The sequence below is a fragment of the Canis lupus genome, chromosome 1, assembly GCF_048164855.1.
Source record: "Canis lupus baileyi chromosome 1, mCanLup2.hap1, whole genome shotgun sequence".
Lineage (NCBI taxonomy): Eukaryota > Metazoa > Chordata > Mammalia > Carnivora > Canidae > Canis > Canis lupus.
The window spans coordinates 59318041-59340731 of NC_132838.1; positions in this window are offsets into that span (position 1 = coordinate 59318041).

Here is a 22691-nt window from a genome sequence, read left to right on the forward strand (position 1 = left end):
GATAACAGTAGGAAAATCTTCTTGGCCTGAATCTATCTATTATCACCCTATTACCTTCTGTCAATTGAGGGTGTTAGGACACACCGTGGTGCCAAATCCTTCATGTTAAAGTTAACTCTTAGAAGGCAAGCAAAGCACAAGGCTAGAGATATTTCACTTACACTGTTCTAGTGCTTCCTACTTCTGCATATTGTGGTGAGATTTTCGACCACAGGAACTTAGGATTTTAATAATGTGACAAAGAAAGAGAAACACCAAATGAATGGCCAGTTTGAATTCAAAAGTGAGTTGAGGGTGTTATGCTATATGTTGGCAAATTGAACTCCAATAAAAAAAAATTTTTTTTAAAGTGAGTTGATAAGAATGTCTGTGCTAAAGTTCAGTTTGAGGCCAATGTAGAGAGAAATAATTGCATTAAATATCCTGTCTGGTGGGAAGTCGTTGAACAAAGTTATCTCGGGAGATCCTAAAAATACTGCTCAAATGGAGAGAGAAAAATCGGTCCAGCTGACAATGTCCCATGTGGTAGCAGTAGATATCATCCAAATATGGAGCAGTGCCTCTAGGATGAAAGTCAGTATCCCATCCATTATGAGTGCCAAATGCACAAGCCAAGGCAACACCACAACTGGAGATTTCTCAGGAAAGTTCAACGCGTGTTTTTCCTCACTGCGCCAATGTTTAGTCAATGGGGGTGATTGAAGCACTGAAGCAATTTGGGTGATTTTTTTCACTGTAATAAAATATACATAACATAAAATTTGCTATTTTAACCATTTTTAAAGATACAGTTAAGTGAATTCAGTGGCATTGAGAATATTCACAATGCTGGACAATCATCACCACTACTGATTTCTAGAATTTTTTCATCATCACAAACAGAAACTCTGTACCCTCTAAACAACAACTCCCTATTTCCCCTGACCCCATAACCCCTAGTAACCCCTATTCTACTTTGTCTCTATGAATTTGCCTATTGTAGGTACATCATATAAGTAGATTCATACAATATTTGTCCTTTTGTGTCTGGCTTATTTCACGTAGCATAGTGTTGTCCAAGTTCCTCTATGTGGCAGCATGTGTCAGAATTTCATTCCTTTTTAAGGCTGAATAATAACCCATTATGGATGAATATACCACATTTTGTTTATCCAGTTCATCAGCTGATGGACATTTGTTTCCACCTTTTGGCCATTGGGAATAGTGTTGCTATAAACATTGGTGTAACCACTGAAGCATTTTAAGCAAAGGAGTAACATGATCTGATTTCTATTTTAGGAAAATCACCCCTTATATCAGTCAGGGCGTAGTCAGAAAACAGAAATCACACCAGTTATACAATAAAGACGATATGCTGTGAAGAATTAGTGACCAGGGAAATGAAAAGTCGGGGACAGAACAACACATTATCACAGGGGCAGAAACTGAGGAAAGGAGCTGTTACCCCTGGGGATCAGGTGTAGAGAGAGAGGCTGGGGTTGCAGACATGAAAAGCTTTAGAAGGAGAGTAGAGATGGGGCCCCATGGGGTTGAAACTCAAAAACTCTCTTGAGAGCTGAAGCTCTCCTGGTGGCAAGAGTGACCAGCTGAGTAGCTGGTTCTGATGCCCAGGAGCTCAGAGGGGAGGTTCCAGGGGCTGAAAGCCCAAACTCTGAGAAGAGGTTGCTGTTTGACCAGTGCTGATGTCTCTGGGCTTTGGTGGGGGACCCTCTGGTACCAGACCCCCTAACATTGAGGAGGGCTGCTGCTCAGCTAGTGTTGGTGTCTCCAAGTTCAGAGAAGAGGGCCCATGTGGCTGGAACTCCATGCTCCGCTGGGGGCATTGCTTGGCTGTTGCCAGTGTCTCTGAGGGGGCGTGATGAGACCAGTTCTGGGAGTGTTGGAAAGACTACAAACGGACTCAAGAGCTGCTGAGAGAATGAACTGCCACTGTGGGGTGAAGAAGCAAGCCGGGGGAGTCATGCTGACAAAAACAGGAAGCTGCCAGGAAGGAGCAAATCCCTTCTCCCGCCTCCAACCTTGGTGCTTCTTCTGGTGCCCCCGTTGCCAGGGCCTGACAGGGATCCACCTAGCAGAGCAGAAATGTGGTTTGCAGGGGCCCAGCCCCAGGGTCACACGACAGAGTGTGGAAAAGATAATAATACTACAGTAGTCCTATAGCAATGGGGGAGGCAAGACTGGAGTCAGGAATAAAGTACACGTTGGGCATATTCTCAGTGGTAGACAGTCCTTGGAGGTGACCGGCTCAGTTTGCTCTCTACATTGGGAATGATCCCCAAAAGTATTGCCTGTCTTATATAATTCCATCCACTGACCATAACCGATTTATACAGGGTGACCACCTAACCCAAGCTGAATTCTGAGTCTCTTTCTGATCTTTGAAATTTGGAAAAGATACACCTGAAATCTGGGATCAAAGATCTGAGTCTAGTAATCTATCTGCAGGCTCCTGCTACAGAGGTCACTAAACACTCACCTGTTCCTTCCCTTTCCGTGTTCCTGACTGTTCGGTTCCAACTTTGATTCCATAAGATAATTCAGAAACCTTCCAATAAATTCTCGCTGTTCCTTAAGCTAGCCAGAGCCACTTTCTGTCGCTCCGTATTTCCTCTAATGTCCCAGAGCTTACATTCCAAGGGAGTTTGAGAAATCTAAACAACGTCAACACTTAGGGTTGCTAAGTGTTCAAAGACCAAGAATTCTTGGAGAGTGAGTGAACTGTGTTAGCACCGAGCAGAGAAGAAGCAGGAATGGGGTGAGGGGTGGGGTCAAATATTCCAGAATGTCAAAAGCCCACAGGCAAAAGAAAGCATAGCACGTTGGAGCAAATGAAAGCAGCCCAGAATGTTTCACAGAGAAGTAGGTAAAACAGGAGGACATGATTACAACAGCTCATTGATGAAGGCCTATTTTGTACCAGATTTATCTCATGCCAAGCCATCCTAGGTGGTACCCGATTCAGCCCTCCCAGTGACCCATTGAGGAGGTAATGTGGTTGGGAGACACTTCGCTCTGGGAAGATGGAGACAGATTACTAAATCATTCTTTGTCTGTTATAATAAAGATACTGTTTCCTGCCTGAGCCAAGTTCAGACAGATGTGCTCATGGCCCGTCTAAAAAGAGTTGGAATTCCCAAGCTCAGGGTTTGCCAGCCATGATTCAAACCCCCTGTTTGTGCAACATCTATCTGGCCTTGCACCCTCCGTCACCTGGGGGATCCTGGTGACAAGAGGACAAGAGGAAATGATGCGGACATGAAGTCTACACCATCTGCTGCGCTGAGAGTAACAACATCCTTTTTCTCTGAGCAGAGCCTCCTGCCACTTAAGTGTGGCAGGCTGGCTTTCAAGCAGAGTGAAATTTCAGACCCTTCAGAACTCTTGACGAATGCGATCTCCTTCTTCTAGAGGGGAAATGGAGACTCAGAGAAGGTAAGTGCCTTACCCAAGCACCTAGTAAGAGAGCTAGAATATGGACACATGTGGATAAACTCTAGAGCCTATAATCTTAACCACAATGATGAAGCTGAAGAAGCAAGAGGGAACTAAATCACTCAGGACCTTGTGAGCCATGTTACAGAGTTTAAAATTTTATCAAATAAGTAATAAGTAGTCTATTCATTTGGGTAGGCTACTTACTGTGCCAGTTAGACCTCAAATATTTATATATACTTACACTTAACAGAAAATTATTCCTTGCTCATATGATTATTTGAAGGAGAAGGTTCTGGTCAGTGGGCAGCTCCCTTATACATGGTGATTCAGGAACTCAGGCTCCTTCTGTCCTGTGGCTCCATCAACCCCAGGGTCTTCCTTGCTTCCGCCAAAAGGGATGAGAAGAGAGCATGACAAACCACGCTGACTTCTTCAAACCCATGGTCTGGAGATGACCTACATCATTTTTGCTAACATTCCATTGGCAAGAGCTAACCACATGGTCACACCCAGAAACAAGGGAGCCTGTCAAACATAGTCCCTGTTTCCTAATGACAATCTCCATCCTATGGAAGGAGGCATGAACTTTGGAGCAGAGGCAGCCACTCAGAGATTTAAACAAGTGGCATAACAGGTCAGATTTACACTGCAGATCCTGGGCTGTAATATGGACGTTTGTTTAGAAGGGATAAGACAGGAGACAGGAAATAAGCCAGAGAAGCACCGTAGTAATATAGGCGAGGCGGGCGGACTCCAACAGGCCAGAGAAAATGACAAGAAAGGAGGGAGGGAGGTAAAACCAGGAACCATTCAGAAATGAAATCCATAGGATGCTCTCTGTGTAAAGTACAGCCCTCCTCTGACCCAACCATGTATTTCTGGCCTATTTCCACTCTGTCCCTGACCCTATGTCTCTGTTTATATTCACTGCATAATAATAAATGTTAAAGGAGGCAGGAGGGAAGAGATAGGACTAACATTTTTTTAAAAAAAAAAGAAAGTTCAAAATGAACACTTTTATGCAGATTGACACACTCTCAGAGACACATGCCAGCCCCCAGGCTCTCCTCTCTCCACGGCCCCCCTGCGGGTGGAACAGCAAAGTAGGGTGCGGCAAATAATGCATTTGTGAAAAATTATTTGTGAATAATAATTATTTGTGAATAATCTTTGTTTGCCTAAGGAATACATTCTGTGGGTGGGTGTGTGAAAGGTTCTGTGTGCTAGGCTTTAGATTCACACATAAAGACTATATAGACTACAAAGACTGCACACAAGTTTCCCAGGAAACTAACACAGAGATGGAGCTTGATGCACACAAAAGTTTATTTGGGGAGCTGTCCTTAAGAGGCATCTCCTATAGAGGCATGCAAAGCAACAGAGCCTCCATCAATCCTATAGGAAAGTCTGGAACTTGGATGATATATTAGGTTTTTCAAAGAAATAAAACCAATGAAGAACTGGCTCATACAATTATAAAGCTGGGTGGTCCCACAGTCTGCAGTCTGGAAGCTGGAGACCCAGGAAAGCCCCCCAAATCAAATGCCAAGCTCTTCCAGAAACACCCACAGGCATACCCGAAAATAAACAGTTATCTGGGCTTCCCTTGGCCCAGTTTTGCTGAGGCAAAATTCAGGTAACCTCCTGATCTAGATTTTGGGTCCTTTTCCCACTCCCCTATGTCTATTTCCTTTTATAAGTGAATATTTAGTCTCCTTGGGTTCTATTTTTAACTTTTTGAGAAACCTCCATACTATTTTCCAGAGTGGCTGCACCAGTTTGCATTCCTACCAACAGTGTAAGAGGGCTCCCCTTTCTCCGCATCCTCACCAATGTCTGTCATTTCCTGAGTTGTTAATTTTAGCCATCCTGACCAGTGTGAGGCAGTATCTCATTGTGGTTTTGATTTGTTTTTTCCTGATGCCGAGTGACGTTGGCCATCTTTTCATATGTCTGTTGGCCATTTGTATGTCTTCTTTGGAGAAATGTCTGTTCATGTCTTCTGCCCATTTTTTGACTGGATTGCTTATTTTGGGGGTATTGAGCTTGATAAGTTATTTATAGGTTTTGAATACTAGCCCTTTACTGATAAGACATTTGCAAATGTCTTCTCCCACTCAGTACGTTGTCTTTTAGTTTTGTCGACTATTTCCTTTGTTGTGCAAAAGCTTTTTATCCTGATGAAGTCCCAATAGTTCATTTTTGCTTTTGTTTCTCTTGCCTTTGGAGACATGTCTAGCAAGAAGTTGCTGTGGCCAATGTCAAAGAGGTTGCTGCCTGTGTTCTCCTCTAGGATTGTGAGGGATTCCTTGTCTCACACTTAGGTCTTTCATCCATTTGGGGTTTATTTTTGTGTATAGTGTAAGAAAGTGGTCCAGGTTCACTCTTCTGCAGGTGGCTGTCCAATTTTCCCAACACCACTTGTTAAAGAGACTGTCTTCTTTCCACTGGATATTCTTTCCTGCTTTGTCAAAGATTAGTTGACCGTTGAGTTGAGGGTCCATTTCTGGGTTTTCTATTTAGGATTTCTTTAAAGATTTATTTATTTATTTTAGAGAGAGAATGCTCAAGCAGAGGGAGGGAGGAAGAGAGAGAGGGACAGAGACAAGTCCTCAAGCAGACTCCATGCTGCAAATGTAGCCTGATGCAGGCTCAATCCCACAACCCTGAGATCACGACCTGAGCTAAAGTCAAGAGTCAACTACTCAACTAACTAAGCTACCCAGATGCTCTGAGTTAGAATTGATACAGACTTTTATAAACTAGTGTAACATTAAGGCAAGGACACCTAAAATACACATGTTCATCTTCTGGGAAAGTGTCTGCAAGGAGGATGAAACATCAAGAGAATGAATGGAAAGGAGAGAGGACAAAGAGGCTGATCCTTGTATAAATCCAGCTCATGTCCACCATGAAAAATTCCCAGATCTTTTCTCACAGATGAATTTTAGTGTTATAAAGTATATCACACACCCAACAGTGCAGGGCGCTCCAAGGAACAGAGTAGGGACTGAGGTTAGAATATGTGGGTTCACACCTGCTAGCAGCTGGGTGTTTGGTGGTAAGCTAGTAGCCTCTCTGGATGGTAGACTCCCCACCTGGGAGATGAAAGTGTGTTTTTCCTCTATTTTCTATGAGCCAGTCTTGTGCTAGGCCCTGGAGGTACAAAGATAAAATATGATAAAGTCTCTCAAATAGACAAAGGCTAGAAATGTCTCAAGAAAGAGTGTCACCTGAGGCTAAAGCAAGGGGAAAGCAAAGGTGTGTGTGTGTGTGTGTGTGTGTGTGTGTGTGTGTGTCTCCTCTCTTTACCTTGGTAAGTGAGATTGCGGGAGTGACTGACTTTGCTGCGATGCTGGGATCTGTAGGCTGAGGAGCAGGGAGCAGGGTCCCAGATGCAAGGAGTCCTCTGAGCATCCCTCGGGCAGTGGGTCTTCACACATATATCCAGCACCACCTACATGCCAGGCCTTGTGCTTCCTCTGGAATTCAAGGGTGAGAAAGATGCTGGCCCCTAGTTCTTCAAGGTCCAGCAGGGGAGATAAGAATGTCATAGGAAAGGGAGCAGTGGCATCAGGAAAGAGTGGGCCACGGAGGAGGAGCACCTGGGGCCCAAGGACGGGGACCTGGAAGGCCTCCCGAGCAGCTGATGCTGAGCCGAGCCCTGAAGCCAAGAGCATGCTGGCCAGGTGGCAGGGACAGGGAAAGTGATGGAAAGAAGAGAGGATGGCTGGCATGGCAGGAGGGCCGGTGAAAGTGAGCAAGCCTCAAGGGATGGGGCCCTGGGTGAGAATGCAGGAGCCAGGGCAAGAAAAGACCTCTCTCTGGTGGGGACCGGGGAGGCATGTTAAGGTGTCTGCTATCAATTCATCATGAAAGTTGTAAGAAGCCTTTAAAGGTGTCTCAGCAGGTGTCTGGCACAAAGGAGCACCAGCGCAGGCACACACAGCAGAGAGGAGCAAGGATTAGAGAGGGAGGAGGAAGACCATTTTGAGGCCTCTGTGACATTCAGGTGAGAAATGACAGAAGCCTGAAGCAAGGCATTGACGGAGGCGAGGAGGGGATTACACAGACGTGAGAGTGGGATCCACAGGGCCTGGGACTTTTGGCAGCCAGGGGTGTGCAAAATAGATCCTCCACGCAGGAGGCTCAGGTTTTCCAGGGAGGCAGAAGGTAAATAGCAAAGCACAGACATCAAAGGGCAGAGTTAGATTGGAAAGTGAGTGGAAATGGTCTCTGTCCAAAGCTGTGAAGACATAAAGGAAGATTTGGTAAAATCCTTCAGTCAGGGCAACGGAGAGGCCCTGTTTGACCTCAGGGCGGGTGGCTGCCTCTCCTGAAATCTGCTGCGGGATGAGAATTCTGGGAAGAAAAGCATGCAGAGCTCAGCCACTAACTCAAAAGCTTGACAATGTTTAGCTCTTGGGGGGAAAAAATAGATATAATGGTCCTGATTCACCCAGATACTCAGGCCCAGTTCTCATTAATAACCACATTCTTGTTAAGCTGTGATTTGATTAAGTGATTTGTGATTTGATTAAGTAATTTAAAAGACAGTTTATTTAATTTGGAGTCCTCTGGACTTCAGAGTGCAATGCATTTGAAACTGTGCTGTTTCTTGTCAAAATTTTACAGCATCTCTGCCTACTTACAATTAGAAATTAGAATTAAAAACTGGAAAGAATTCATTTCACTAAAAAGGGAAAAAAAAGTTTGCTGTGTCTTAAGAGCTCGCCTTCTCTGGTGGTTGAGCGGCTACAGTTTCATTTTCTGGCTGGTCCAAAGATAATGAGGGGGTGGCCTGTAGTAGAAATTTGAGAAAGCAATTGAATTAGAGAATTTAACTTGTCATTTGTGGTTATTCAAAACCCAGAGGATACAGTTCCCTAAGAAGCCTGTCCTGGGGATACCTCTATCCCACAGAATCGTGGTCCCTGAAAATTCAGAGAAAGTCTTACAGATGGAAGAGTCAAATTTGCATTTAGCATTCAGAGGGCTGAATCTGCTTACAGTCAGCATGACGTGGGTTAAATGAGCCGCCAGTGGCTGTGGAAAGGCAGTGCCCATATCCAGGCCAACATGGCCCTTCCCAGAACCAACATGGTGAGCCCCAGTGGTAGAGACATGAGGACAAGGGTAAGGAAGGGGTGGGAGCGGTGGGGGGGGGTAGGGGGGGAGGGTGTCCAGAAAAGAACGTGGGCTCTGTAGGCAGGCAGGCCTGGGTTTGAGACCTGCTTCTGCCATCTGCTAACCTGCTAGCTGGGCCATATTACCCCACCTTGCTAAGCTTCAATGGAACCATCCTTTAGTGAAAATAGAGCTAATACTTCCTTACTAAGAAAAGATCTGGTCCCTTTTTCTTACAAGCCCACCCAAACTGATACATGTGCTAGTCTCTTTCAAGTCAGAAGCAATCTGGTCTAGTTAGAAATCCCACCTTACAGACAGCATTTTAGGTAACAAATTCTACCAAAGAAGATTTTCTCTTCCAACAGGTAGGAAGCCCTTGGGAATTCTAATCCTAGTTGATCTACTCTCTGCTTTCACATCAAAACATCACTAAATAAATTGGAAAAAATCACTGGTGTGTCCTGTTTAAAGAGAGGAGATAAAGGAATGGTTCTAATCCCAGGAGATTCTAAGAGGGTTACAATTTGAAAACTGTTACCATAAATATAGTCTTATGCTTCTCCCCAGCCACATCCAAGATGAAGAAACATAAAATTATGGCACATTCAAGATATAAAACCTCAGTAGCACACACATCGTAAGTAGATGGGCTTTGTTTATCTGTATTTATAAACTTTATCCTGGGTCAGTTTCAAAAACTCATTAGGAATCTACAGCGCACTCTAAGTTGTAGGCTGTGTCGCTTAAGTGTCAAAACAAAGGGCAGATTTAATGACCATAAACAAATCAGCTAAACATCACAGACTATACACAGACCGTGTCCCAACAAAGGTACAGCTGGCCAACTGAGGTTTTCTTTTTACTTATTCAGGAGTTACAGAGACAGACAGGCTCCTACAGTTTCTACCAAATAGGCAAAAATATTCAGGGTTTGAAATTCAGCTTCCTACTATGCTTTTGATGAACTATGATCTCAGTGATCTTTCTCTTTCTGGACCAGCTACTGAATATGGTTCTTGGTTGTAAAGCACAGAGCCCGCCATAATGAGTTTGAGCAGAAATGCAGCTCCTTAAAGGGTATTAGGTAACGTTCCAGAATTCCTAGAGAGATGAGGGAATGGGAACTACGCAGACTGAGTCCAGGGTACAGTCCAGGGTACAGGGCCCCACTGGTAGGGGCACGGCCACCAAGGCTCTAAAAGCTGCTGTCTCCTTCCTTGATGGAAAGTAATCCCACACCTTAGCTCCTTCAAATGGAAGGTTTGTGTGAATGGGTTCCTTGGTAGAGGTTGGGTCCGATGCTGCCATCCTAGTTCAAGAAAGGCTGAGAAACAGAATCTGAATTCCCATATTAGGGAGGCAGGACCCAAGTGGGAACATCCTCAAATATAAAATGACTACTTCAAAAGCAATGGACTGCTAAAATATGACATGTGTATTCGCAACACTATAAAGTACATCCTCTGCTTCACCTTTATTTTTGGAAGACCTTTGGTCATAACAAGACCAAGTTCACAAGGATAATGGCAGCAAGGTAGCTGCTAGTTTTGAACTGATTTAGGACTATAGCATGAACTCGAAGTTCAAATAAATGTGTATGTCATTAACAATCATTTTCCTAATAGCCTGCGGAAATGGATCAGATCACCAGAGATGATGGGCTTTGTAGTGCTATGAATTAAGCAGCTTAAAAATGATGTTACTTATTATTTTTTCAGATTTTATTTATTTATTTGAGAAGGAGAGATAGCAAGATAACTAGAAAGAGCACAAGCAGTGGGGAGAAAGAGAAGCAGGCTCCCCACTGAGCAAGAAGTCTGACTTGGGGCTTGATATCAGGACCCTGGGATCATGACCTGAGCCAAAGGCAGACACTTAACCGACTGAGCCCACCCAGGCACCCCAACTGTTATTTATTCTTTCCGTTAGCTTGAGTAACTTCACCTGGGTACATCCCATGAGACTTTATTTATAGCAAATAAAACAGAAATCTTCTTCCTTTGCCTAGTAGTTTACATTTTGTATTTCATGAATATCTACTTTACATATATGTCCTTTTTTCCCTCGAAAAGCATGTTTTTAAAAACTGTGCTCAGAAATGAGGTCAGCCTATAAATCAAGGGAAGAGCCCTTGCAGAGATTCAAAAATCCATCAGGTGTCTGGATCAAACTGGCAGTGGATGAAATTTAACTGAATCACCTCCAGCATTCCAATAAAATGCCCATGAATTAAATTATAGCTATAGCAATCCACAAGCCATTATTAGGTTAAATAAGAAAACACTGGAAGTATTCCCATTACCATCAGGGACCTCTATATCACCACTGCTACTTAACATTGTTCTGGAGGTTGAGAGCTAGTAGAATATAAATGTTAGATCTATATATTTATATAGATATATATAATATCTATAAAACTATAGATATTATATATATCTATATATATAGATATCTATAAAAATATAGATATTAGATAAATAGGTACAGATTTTAGATAAATAGACGAGTGGATGGATAGATAAAACACAGATACAAAAATTGAAAGAATCAGCACTTGCTGATGATGTCATTATATCTCAAAAAAATCAACTTGCAAATAATAAGGAAACTTACTAATAGATTAATAAGACTAATAAATCAATGGTTTTAGCATACACAAGAGAACTGAGTAGGACATATCACAGGGTGAAAAAGTCTTCATTTATAATAGTATAAAATAAGATAATGAGAATTTAAAAAGATAAAAAGAAGTAAAGAGGTTATGTATAAAAATCTTTAAGAAGGAAATTTTAAAACATTCCTGAGGAACACAAAGGAAGACTTGGATGAGTGAAAGTCATGCCATGCTTGGGACACCTGGGTGGGCTCAGCTGGTTGAGGATCCAACTTCTGGATTTTGGTTCAGGTCATGATCTCAGGGTCCTGGGATTGAGCCCCATGTTGGGCACTGCACTCAGCAGGGAGGTTGCTTGAGGATTCTCTCTCTCTCCCCTCTGCCCCTCCCCCTGCTCTCTCTTCCTCTCTCTCAAATAAAAAAAAAAAAACCAAATCTAAAAGAAGGAAGAAAGAAAGAAAGAAAGAAAGAAAGAAAGAAAGAAAGAAAGAAAGAAAGAAAGAAAAAAGGAAAATCATGCCATGCTCTTGGCATCTATATAATTAAAGTGATCTCAATGCAAATACTTCCAGGATCTCCTTAACCAGAAAAGGTAATTCTAAGAAAAATTCACAAGCCAGAATATCCTGGGAAGTTCCTCAGATGAAGAATAATGACGTAATGATGGAGTGGGTGGTGGGGATGGAAGCAATGATTAACTGTTGGAACAGAAAGATAATCTCAGTGATAAAAAGTGAAATCAGAAATCACATAGTTGCTGTGCCTGGGTGGCTCAGTTGGTTGAGCATCTGCCTTCGGCTCAGGTTGTGGTCCCCAGGTCCTAGGATTGAGCCCCACGTCAGGCTGGCTCAGGCAGGGGTCTGCTTCTCCCTCTTCCTCCCCCTGCCCATGCTTGTGCTCTCTTTCTCTCAAATAAATAAATAACATCTTTAGAATAAAGAAGAAATAACATAGCGACAAAATAAATATGACTCGAATTAAAAATAACAAGATAGAGAAATATATAGCAAATCCTTTTCCTTTTGTTTACAAAAGAGGAGGCCTGCAAACGAAACTAAAAAGGATAATGACTCTATAACAATGAGTGTGGGTAGTTTACAATTATAAAGGGTACACTGTGCCCAATCTAATGCTAAACATTTTAATATCTTGATGAAAAGGAGTGTTTCATGGAAAATGTAAATCACCAATGGTGAATCCAGACAGGAAACTTGAACCAGCCAATGACAAAGAGAGAAAAGGAGATCAAAGCATTACTCCTCAGAAGCTCCAGGCTATGGTCATTTTACAGGCAACTTCTTCCAAACTTTCACAAAATCACTAGTTCCCATGCCATATCTGACAGAGGGCAAACAAAAGGATGAAAACCTATCCAGCACATAGCATGAAACTAGCGTATCTGGATTCTAAAACCTGGGATTGATCTAGGATTTTTTTTGTAGTGTGTAATCTTTCACGATTTTGAACTAGATGTAGAAATATCTTTAACAAGTTACTAGGTAAGCAAATGCAAAAATACATTTAAAAAAATAACAATCTAAAATCAAGTAGTATTTATCCTGGAGAGGATAAGCACTTAAGAGACATATTAATTCATCATCTCACAAGTGACATAAGATAAAACATAGTTGGTTTGATTAATTTATCTTAAGCATTCTAAATTATGTAGAAAGACACCAACACTCATTCTTAATTAAAAAAAACTCCTAATAAGAAGCAATAAAAATATTATCTTAACGACATAAAAAGATATAAACAGCCAACATTTCAAATGACAATGAAACACTAAAGACATGGCATTAAAAAGGAGAAGCAGGACAAGGATGCCCCCTCTCATTATGTTTATTTTAATGCGTTGTGGAAACTTTAGTCCACACAAATAAAAGAGAAACCAGAAATAAGAAATAATAAACAGTTATTAGATACAAGGATGGAACATCACAATTGTTTATAAATTAGGAGTAGCTACTTATTATATCTGAGATCAACAAAAAACTGAACTAACTAAAAAGTTCAGTAAAACAGTTAAATTAGGGGGATCCCTGGGTGGCTCAGTGGTTTAGTGCCTGCCTTCAGCCCAGGGCCTGATCCAGGAGACCCAGGATCAACTCTTGCATCAGGCTCCCTGCATGGAGCCTGCTTCTCCCTCTGCCTGTGTCTCTGCCTCTCTCTCTCTCTCTCTCTCTCTCTCTCATGAATAACTAAATGAAATCTTTGAAAACAAAAACAGCTAAGTTAAAAAAAAAGCTTCCCTTTATAACAGTAAAAATTAAATACTATACACACAGACACACACAGAAAAAAGACACTATTCAAAATAACTATACATGAAAGACTAGAGATGTACTTCAACTCTATATGTACTGGTCCCATATGGAGACAAGTACAAAACATTTCACTATTAGACAAATCAGTTCCTTATGTAACAAAATTTAAAGATAAACACAAAACATAAAAAATTAGGGGAAAAGCTGAATATTTCCTTTTTAAACAAAAATAAAGTTTACAATTATAAGGGAAAGAGTAAAATGGTTTACTATTTAAAATTTTTTCAACTTTAATATGCTTAAAATGTTAAACATAACAGCAAAACAAGAAAATATTTGCAACTCATTTGGCAGCTCCTTGATATTTTCAGCATAAAATAGCTTTTATAAATTAAGAGATAACCCAGAAGAAATTGGCAAAGGACAGAAAAAAAAGTATACATGGCCAAAAGTAAATGAAAAAAAGAACAACCTTACCAAAACGTACAGAATTAAAAATTAACAAAACAAAATGAATGCCATTTTCTTCTGTTAACTTGGCAAAGGATTTGCAAGTGAATGACATCAAGACTCCTGGCCCTCTGATGCATGTGAAAATTTGCAAAAACTTCATAGAAGGAAGTTCAGCGACTTGATTTGCATCTTGAAATAAAATCCATACCCATTGACCAAATGATTTGAGTGCTAATGCTATTTACTCAGGAAATAACTTTGTGGTAATAAGCGAGGCTACAGCAAGAGGGAAGAAAAATGTAGGATAATGGGAAGTAGCCGTGACTGTCAACAAAGAGAGCAAGAGTGAGACACCCCCTGTCACATTATGTCACACACTACATAATATAGGAGGTTTTGGAGAGTAGGTGAGTGAATGACTGTGGAAGGCCCGGATGTGCTGATGAGTCCCTGCAATGCCAGGGGCACTATCTCTTGGTATTCCACACTTTGTCTCCCTACAGACAAAGCAGGCAGAGTAAAAACTGTGAAAGTTTCAACCTGTTACAGATCTGTATAATCAAAATCTGAATTTTGATTAGTTGCTTATTAACAACTGGGGATTACCTGCAACAAGAAAGCCCAGTTGCCAGACCAGCATGGGATAATGGACAACAAACAACTCAGATAAGGCTTGTTGACTTAGAGTCTAATGAAATTTTAAAAGTAATCTTTATTGGGCAATTATCCTATAATTTCTCTATCTGTGTCCCATCCCAAAGCCTCTATCTGAACCATCAAACCCTTGCTGCCATTCCCAGTGACAAGTTGGGATTTTCTAATTAAGTGAAAAATAGAGTGTAAGAGAAGAAACTAGCTGAACAGAGAAACCATACCTTAGACAATGTCTCACTGGCCAGAGAGAGGAACCTTGGCTGAAAATCAACGTATTGCAACTGTTGTTATTAGTTTAAAATTCCTAAAACACTTGTGATGATTTTTAACATACGTAAAATTGATAGTCCCAAATGTACCAAACACTCGTTATACAGCCTGTGGACACAGACCTACAGCCTGGCTCTGGTTCAGCTTTAGGTCTTTCTCATTCTTACTCATTACACTAGATCCACACTGGCCCTCTTTTAGTTCTTCAAATACGTTAAGCTTATTCCTTCCTCAGTATTAAAGTATATACTGATCCCGCCTCCAGAAGTACCATTCCCTGCAGTCCTTGGATACTTACTAATACTTCAGGTCTCAGACTAGAGGAGACCTTTCTTGATCTCGAAGTTACCTTCAATTAGCCTGAATAATCAGTTCTCAACCTTATATATACATTGCAGTCATCTGGGAATATTTTAAAGTGTTGATGTCTTTGTCCCATCCCAAAGATTCCGATTTAATTTGCCTGGGAGTATAACCTTGGCATTTGAGATACATTAAAAGCCTCTGAGGTGATCCTAATTTGCATGAAAGATTGAGAACCACTGGCCTAGATCTCATCACCATGTTTATTTCCTTCATAGCACTTCGCAGCTATAATAGTGACATACACTTGTTTATTTATTGGTTGTCTGCCATAAAGGTGGGACCGATGCCGATTTTATTCATCACCAAAAGCATTTGATAACTGAATGGATAATAGAAAGGAAACCTGTTTCATATTCTATATTAAAATATCACAATACCCTAAACCAGTGCTTCTCAAATTTTATTAAAATGTGGATTCAGACTCATTTTGCCTTGGGACAAGGTTGAGATTCTACACCTCTAACAAGCTCCCACGTTTTCAGTAGCAAATGCCTGTTGGAGTGTTTGCCGAAACTTTCCGGAAAATTAGGATCACCTGGAGCTTCTAAGGAACTAAGAACAGATTACTAGTCCTCAATTCAGACCTACTGAATCAAAATTTCTATGGGGAGGGACGCCTGAGTGACTCAGTGGTTGATCATCTGCCTTTGGCTCAGGGCATGATCCTGGGCTCCTGGAGTCCTCCATTGGGGTCCCCACAGGGAGCCCGCTTCTCCCTGTGCCTGTGTCTCTGCCTCTCTGTGTGTGTGTCTCATGAATAAATGAAAAAAATCTTTAAAAAAAAAAGTTCTATGATGATAATCTGCATATATAATGGGCATCGTGTTGAGTATTACCTTTAAGGAGATTTGGTAAACCAAGGAGTAACTCAGACACTATTTCTTACCGTGTCTCTATTCAAAGTAATGAGAGAATTATAAAGTAAGGTCTTATCAGACTGACTCTTCCTCATATAACTATAACCCTGGACAAAATAGAACAAATAACCACTTGAAGATTCTGGAGAATAACAAAAGCAAGTAGAATCTAGAGGAGAGTTGACATTTACAACTAAATGGGGCTATTTTTCATTGTATGGCATTTAGCTTCAGATCACTAGCTGATAGTGAAATCAGCACTGTGCAGGGCAGCTAAACTCTCCTAAAAAACCCGGAAGTCAAAAAAAAAAAACAAAAAACAAAACAGAAGTCATAGAGCACAGAGTTCAGGGCAACCACAGCCACTAGAATGTGAAAGGAGAGAATGATAGGAAGTAGAGACCTAGAGAGAAAGAGCCACAAGTCCTATGTACAAACTTCTGTTCAAATCTCTGGCTAAGACCTGAACCGTGCATGGGTAGGGGTGTCTGCAAGCAGACCAGCCAAGGATAAAAGGACTGAATAAAAACTGGAGTGGCTGCCAAGAGGCAGAGTTGGAAATTTAAGTCAAATCAAGCAAATTAGCAGTTAGGACAAAATTGTCAACATCCATTAGATGACCAAAATAGAATCCAGATTCACAACAAAATATTCACAGTATCCAGGAGAGAGTCCAAAGTTAGACACAAAAGAGCAGAAATTGTATAATTCCCCTCTATGAGATATCTAGAACAGGTAGATTTGTAAAGACAGAAAATAGAGAATTACCAGGGGCTAATTCTGGTAAAAGGAAAATGAAGTTATTACTTCATGGGTACAGCGTGTCTGCTGGAAGGATGAAAAAATTCTGGAAATTGATAATGGGTGATGATTATATAACATTGTGAAATACATCACTGAAATACATACTTAAAATAGTTAAAATGCTAAGTTTTACACAATAAAACTCAGTAGAAAATAAACCCAATGTAATAGAAATGAAAAATGCCTTCATCAGTCTCAGTAGAGTAGTAGAGTAGCCGTAACTAAGAAATGAATTGGTGAGCTTGAAGATATGTCCATAGGAACTTCCCAAACTGAAAAGCAAAGATATAAAAAAAAAAAAGGAATGGAAAATAAAAGGGTTGTGGGAAAATAACATGCATGTAATGTGTATACCAGAAGGAAAAGAAAAAGAAAAAAACACAGAAATATTTAATTTAATAATGACTAAGTTTTTCAAGATTAGTGACAGACATCAAAACACAGATACAGGTAGCTCAGAGAATAACAAACAAGGAGAAATATAAAAAATCCTCACCTAGGAATATCATTAAAATGAAAATCAACACAAAGAGAATATTTTGAAAAACTCCAGAGAATAAATACACCTTACTTCTAGAGAAATAAGAGCTGTATCAGACTTATCTTCAGAAAACATGCAGCAAGAAGAGTGTGGAGTGAAATTAAAAATGTTTAAAGGGTAAGAACACCAAACTAGAATTCTGAATCTAGTGAAATTATGCTTCAAAAATGAAGTAATAAAGATGGTCTCAGGGACATCTGGGTGGCTCAGCTATTGAGCATCTGCCTTTGGCTCAGGGCGTGATCCTGGTCCTGGGATGGAGTCCCACATCAGGCTCCTTGCATGGAGCCTGTTTCTGTCTCTGTCTTTGTCTCTGCCTTTCTCTCTGTGTCTCTCATGAATAAATAAATAACATCTTTTAAAAAATAAAAAATAAAGATGGTCTGAGGCAAACAAAAATTGAGGGAATCTGTTGCCAGTAGACCTGCCTTGCATGAAATGTGAAGAAAATTTAAAAATTCTTTGGAGAGAATAAACATGATATAAGTCATAATTCAGATCTACATTTAAAAAAGAACATTAGAAAAGGAATAAATAAAGGTAAAATATTTTTTTTAATTCTTAAGTAATCGACAGATAAGTTTGCTCAAGAATAGTACAGAAAATATATGGTAACTGTAGCTTATGGAGAGGTTAAATGAATGACAGCAATGTAATATGGGGTGGGAAGGAGGAGTTAGAACAGTCAGTGATAAGGGACCTGCACTAACTCTGAAACATATAGTGATATTTGAAAGTGGAATTGAATTAGCTATAAATATATTCCGCTAACCCTAGGGCATCCCAGAAAGTTTAAAAAAGAAAAAGTATAATTTATATGCTAAGAAAGGAGAGAAAATAGAATCACATAAAATGCTTATTTAAAACCCAAGAAGGCAGAAAAGACGGGAAGACCAAACAAAAAAGAAACAAAGGCAGCAAATAGAAAGCAGATACAAATATGGTTGATATTAATCCAATCCAAATGAAACTATATCAAAAATCACTTTAAATGTAAATGTATAATAACATCAATTAAAATAGGTTACCAGAATGGATAGGAAAAAAAAAGACTCAATTATATGTTGTCTGAAAGAAGTCCACTTGAAATATGAAGACGCAGATAGATTAAAAGTAAAGGAATGGAGAAAGATATGCCATGCTAACACCAATCAAAAGAAAGTAGCTGTATTAATTTCAGACAAAGCAGATTTCAGAGCAAGGAAAATTATTAGGGAAGCATTATATAATGACAAAGGAGCCAATTCTCAAAGAAAACATAACAATCCTTGCTATGAATGTATCTAATAACAGAATGTCAAAATAAATGAGACAAAAACTGATAGAACTACAATGAGAAATAAAAGAATCCACTCTTAACAGTCAGAGACTTCAATACTCCTAGTTGAGGTCCAACAGTCAGAAAATCAGTAAAGATACGGTTGGACCAATCACACCATCAATTAGCTGGATCTAAATGACATGTATAGACTACTCCATCCACCACCAGCAGATTACAAACTCTTCTCACTTGGAACATTCACCAAGATAGACCACACTCTGGACCATAAAACAAACTTCCACAAATTTAGAAGTAACAAATCATACAAAGTTTGCTCTCAGTCCACAATGGAAGTAAACTAGAAATCAGGAACAAAAAGATATCAGGAAAACCACAAAGTATTTGGAGGTTAACGTAATTCTAAATAACAAACAGGCTAAAGCACTCTCAAAATGAAAGTTTAAAATATTTTGAACTAAAAATACAAGCTGTCAGTTGGTGGGATGCCATAAAAACAGTGCTTACAAGAAAATTTATAGTGTTGGATGCATATATTAGAAGAAAGATCTAAAATCAATAATCTCAGCTCCCACCTTAGGAGACTAGAGAAGGAAGAGCAATAAAAACCTAAAGCAAGCAGAGAAGAAAAATAATAAAAATTAGAGCAGAAATCAATGGAATTACAAAGAGGAAAACAAGAGAGAAAAATCAATGAAACTCAAAGCTATTTCTCTGCAAAAATAAAAAAATAAAATGACAAACCTCTAGACAGGCTAACCCTCTGAATTACAGAAAATCTGACTTGCTCAAAGTCCTACAACTAGGAAATGATCTATGTTCTCGGGATGTGAGCCCTGGCACCTGGCCCCGGCATTCACCAGTCACCACCACAGCTCACTGCAGCTCCCCAGGGGTGCTGGATCTCCCTTGTACAGTGGCCTCCTCCTCCCTTGGCACTGCTTCCCTCTTACCTTCGCAGTAAAGGGCTTTGGTTAAGGCCCTCTTCCTTACTGAGTCTGGAGACAATGTCAAAACTTCTTTTCACACAGAACCGTATCAACTGAGAGAAGTTGGCATGCAAGTTGAAACCAGTGTGTCCCCCCTGATCAGGTCTCCATTTGCCCCCAAGAACACACTTTCACTCTATAATCTCTCAAAAGCTATTTGCTGTGCTCCTACTATTTGCCAGACACTTCTTTTACCCCAAAGTTATTTTGATTAGGATCTAGAAAAGAGAGAGACAGAGACAGAGACAGAGACAGAGACAGAGACAGAGACAGAGACATGGAAGGAAAGATGGGAGGAAGGGAGGGAGGAAAGGAGGGAGGGAGGGAGAGAGAAGGATCTTTAGTCTTTCAGAGGCAAGGACTCTTCCATTTGTCTTCCCAGGGCAACCACAGCCTCAGCCCTCTCCTGTGAAGTTGTATCCCTGAAGATCTGCCTTCCAATCTCTCAAAGAAAATATGAGAAAGAGGAGACTGATCTCAGAAGCCTTGCCCTGTCTAGACAAGGAGTATGAGACAGCAGCTCACTTTGGTATTGATACTAAACTCCACCGTCTCACGTCTATATTCAGCAGCTAATAAACCTCTCTAGCCTTCACTGAGCCTGCTCTAAGGCGCTGAAGAAGAAAAACTCATCATTGGAACGTTTACAAGTGACTGAGCCCACAAAGTGAGTTATGATTTGATTCACAAGTTAGATTCCTCACCCCCCCATCCCCGCCTTTAGCACATAATGACTGTGTCACCAATAGTAGGGAAGCTAGGCCAGTTTTTTCGGCCTTATCCCAAACATTACACATGGAAAAAGAGATCAGATCGTCTTAAGTGCAAATAAAAGTGAATTGTACCAAGAGATACATTTTTAAAACTGTAAGTATTAGTTAAGCAAGTGGCATGAAATATTTGGTTGGACACAGGCTTTCCAAGCACAGGATGTAGACCTAATGTGGTGATTTGTACAGAGGGTACAGAAGGAAAAGTGTTAAGCCAGCTCTCTGCAAAAATTGAGATTTGAGAGAAGGTCAAATGTGGCTCCCAGAGGGAGACTGTTGAGCCTGAGTTCGAGACGGTTAGAGAAACGAGGTCTGGGAAAGCTTCTGGCAGCTTTTCCTGAATCGCACCGAGTGTTCTGGCCACCCCCCTCATAAAGATGGTGTTGCAGATGGTGCACCACTTAATTAGAAACTATTCCATCAATGGTTTCAAAATTCCCTGTCTTATCCTCTAATTAACACACAGAGAAATCATTGATGAAAACTCAGGCTCCTGATCAAACCTGCAACTGTTCTCACATGAATTGGAACGTATTCAACCAAAGGAAACCAGAAAAGTGTTCTCAGGAAATCCCTGGCGATTTGGGGGCCCAATGTGGGGTATCCTGTCCTGAGGTCAGCTGGACATCTACTAGCTGTACGGCATTCTGCTAAAAATCCTATAAGTAATAATCACAATCCATACAACATCTTTATGTGATGTACTAATAATCCCTGTTTTGCAGATGTGCAAATTGAGGTCAAGGGAATTTAAATTATTTTCATGACTTAGTCTGCAATGGAATAAGTGGTAAAGATTGAATGGGACCCCACTTAGTCTTATTTCAAAGCCTCTGCTTTCGCTCCTCTCTACCTCCTTGTCATTCTCTCCCTCTCTGTCCTTTCCTCCCTCTCTCTCTTTTTCTCTTTCTGCATAAAAAAAAAATCTTAACTGAAGTGTAACTATATACAAAAAAAAGGCACATGTTTAATGCATACAATTTGAGGGACTCGGAACACAATCATACACTCATGAAACCACCACCACAAAGTAATAAACATATCCTCACCTGCAGAAAGCTTCCTTCTGCCCCCCCTCTCGTGTATGTGTGTGGTAAGAACATTTAATTTGAGATAGTCTCTCAACAAATTTCTCAGTGTACAGTAGAGTGCTAACTATAGGCTCTGCATCGACAGCGGATCTCTAGAATTTATCTTGCATCACTGAAACTTTGCACACGTCGACCTCACACCTGTTAGGATGGCTATAATCAATAAAACAAAACAAAAGATAACAAGCGTTGCTGAGGATTTGGAGAAACTGGAACCAATTGGGCCAATTGCAGTGGGACATTGGAGTCACCGCTCTGTGAAGTCTCCCACGTCCTGCCTCCCATCTTTGCATGACTGGCTCCTGAAGCTTCAGAGTATCACCTCCTCATGGAGGCATTCCTCACCCTCCAAGTAAATGTGCCCTCTCCCATTCCAGTCACTCTCCACCACCTCACCCTACCTTATGTTCTTTGTCACAATTTTCGCTTTCTAAAACCACTTAGCTCTTTTTTTTTTAAGATGTATTTATTTATTAGAGAGAGAGAAAGCATGAGGGTAGGGAGGGGTCAGGGGGTGGCGCAGAGAGAGATGGAGAGAGAATCTTAAGCAGACTTCACGCTGAGCGCTGAGCACAGAGCCGGACTCGGGGCTTGGTCTCACCACCCTCAGATCACCACCTGAGCTGAAAGCAAGAGTCAGATGCTTAATCGACTGTGCCACCCGGGCACCTCCTTAGTTCATTTTTATTTACTTGTCTCTTTCCCGCCTCCTCCCACTAGAACATAAGCTCCTTAAGAGTAAGAACCTTAAAAAGAGGGAAAAAAAAGAGTAAGAACCTTGCTTTTCTGTTCTGCTGGGAGCCGTGCCTGGCACAGAGCCGGAGCCAATAGATGTATCTATCAAATACAGGGGAGAATTAATCCTGGAATCATAAGGTGCCCTCCTGGGATCTGAAGCGTGCCTTTTGATGTTCTCAAGGAAACTTTGATTCGTGCAGCAGCCAATTCTGAGCAACTTCTGGGAGCAGTCTCCTTCCAGTCTTTAAATTCCCATTTTCTTTTTCTCTATGTAGAACTGAAATATGGTAACATCAGATCTGAAAGGCTCATATCTTAAGGGTACCACTGGGACAGTTTTGAGCAGTCCAGGTGAAGACACAGAACATTTCCATCACCCCAGACAGTCCCTCTGTGCCCCTCCCCAGTCACCTTTCACCTCTGCCCCAGACAA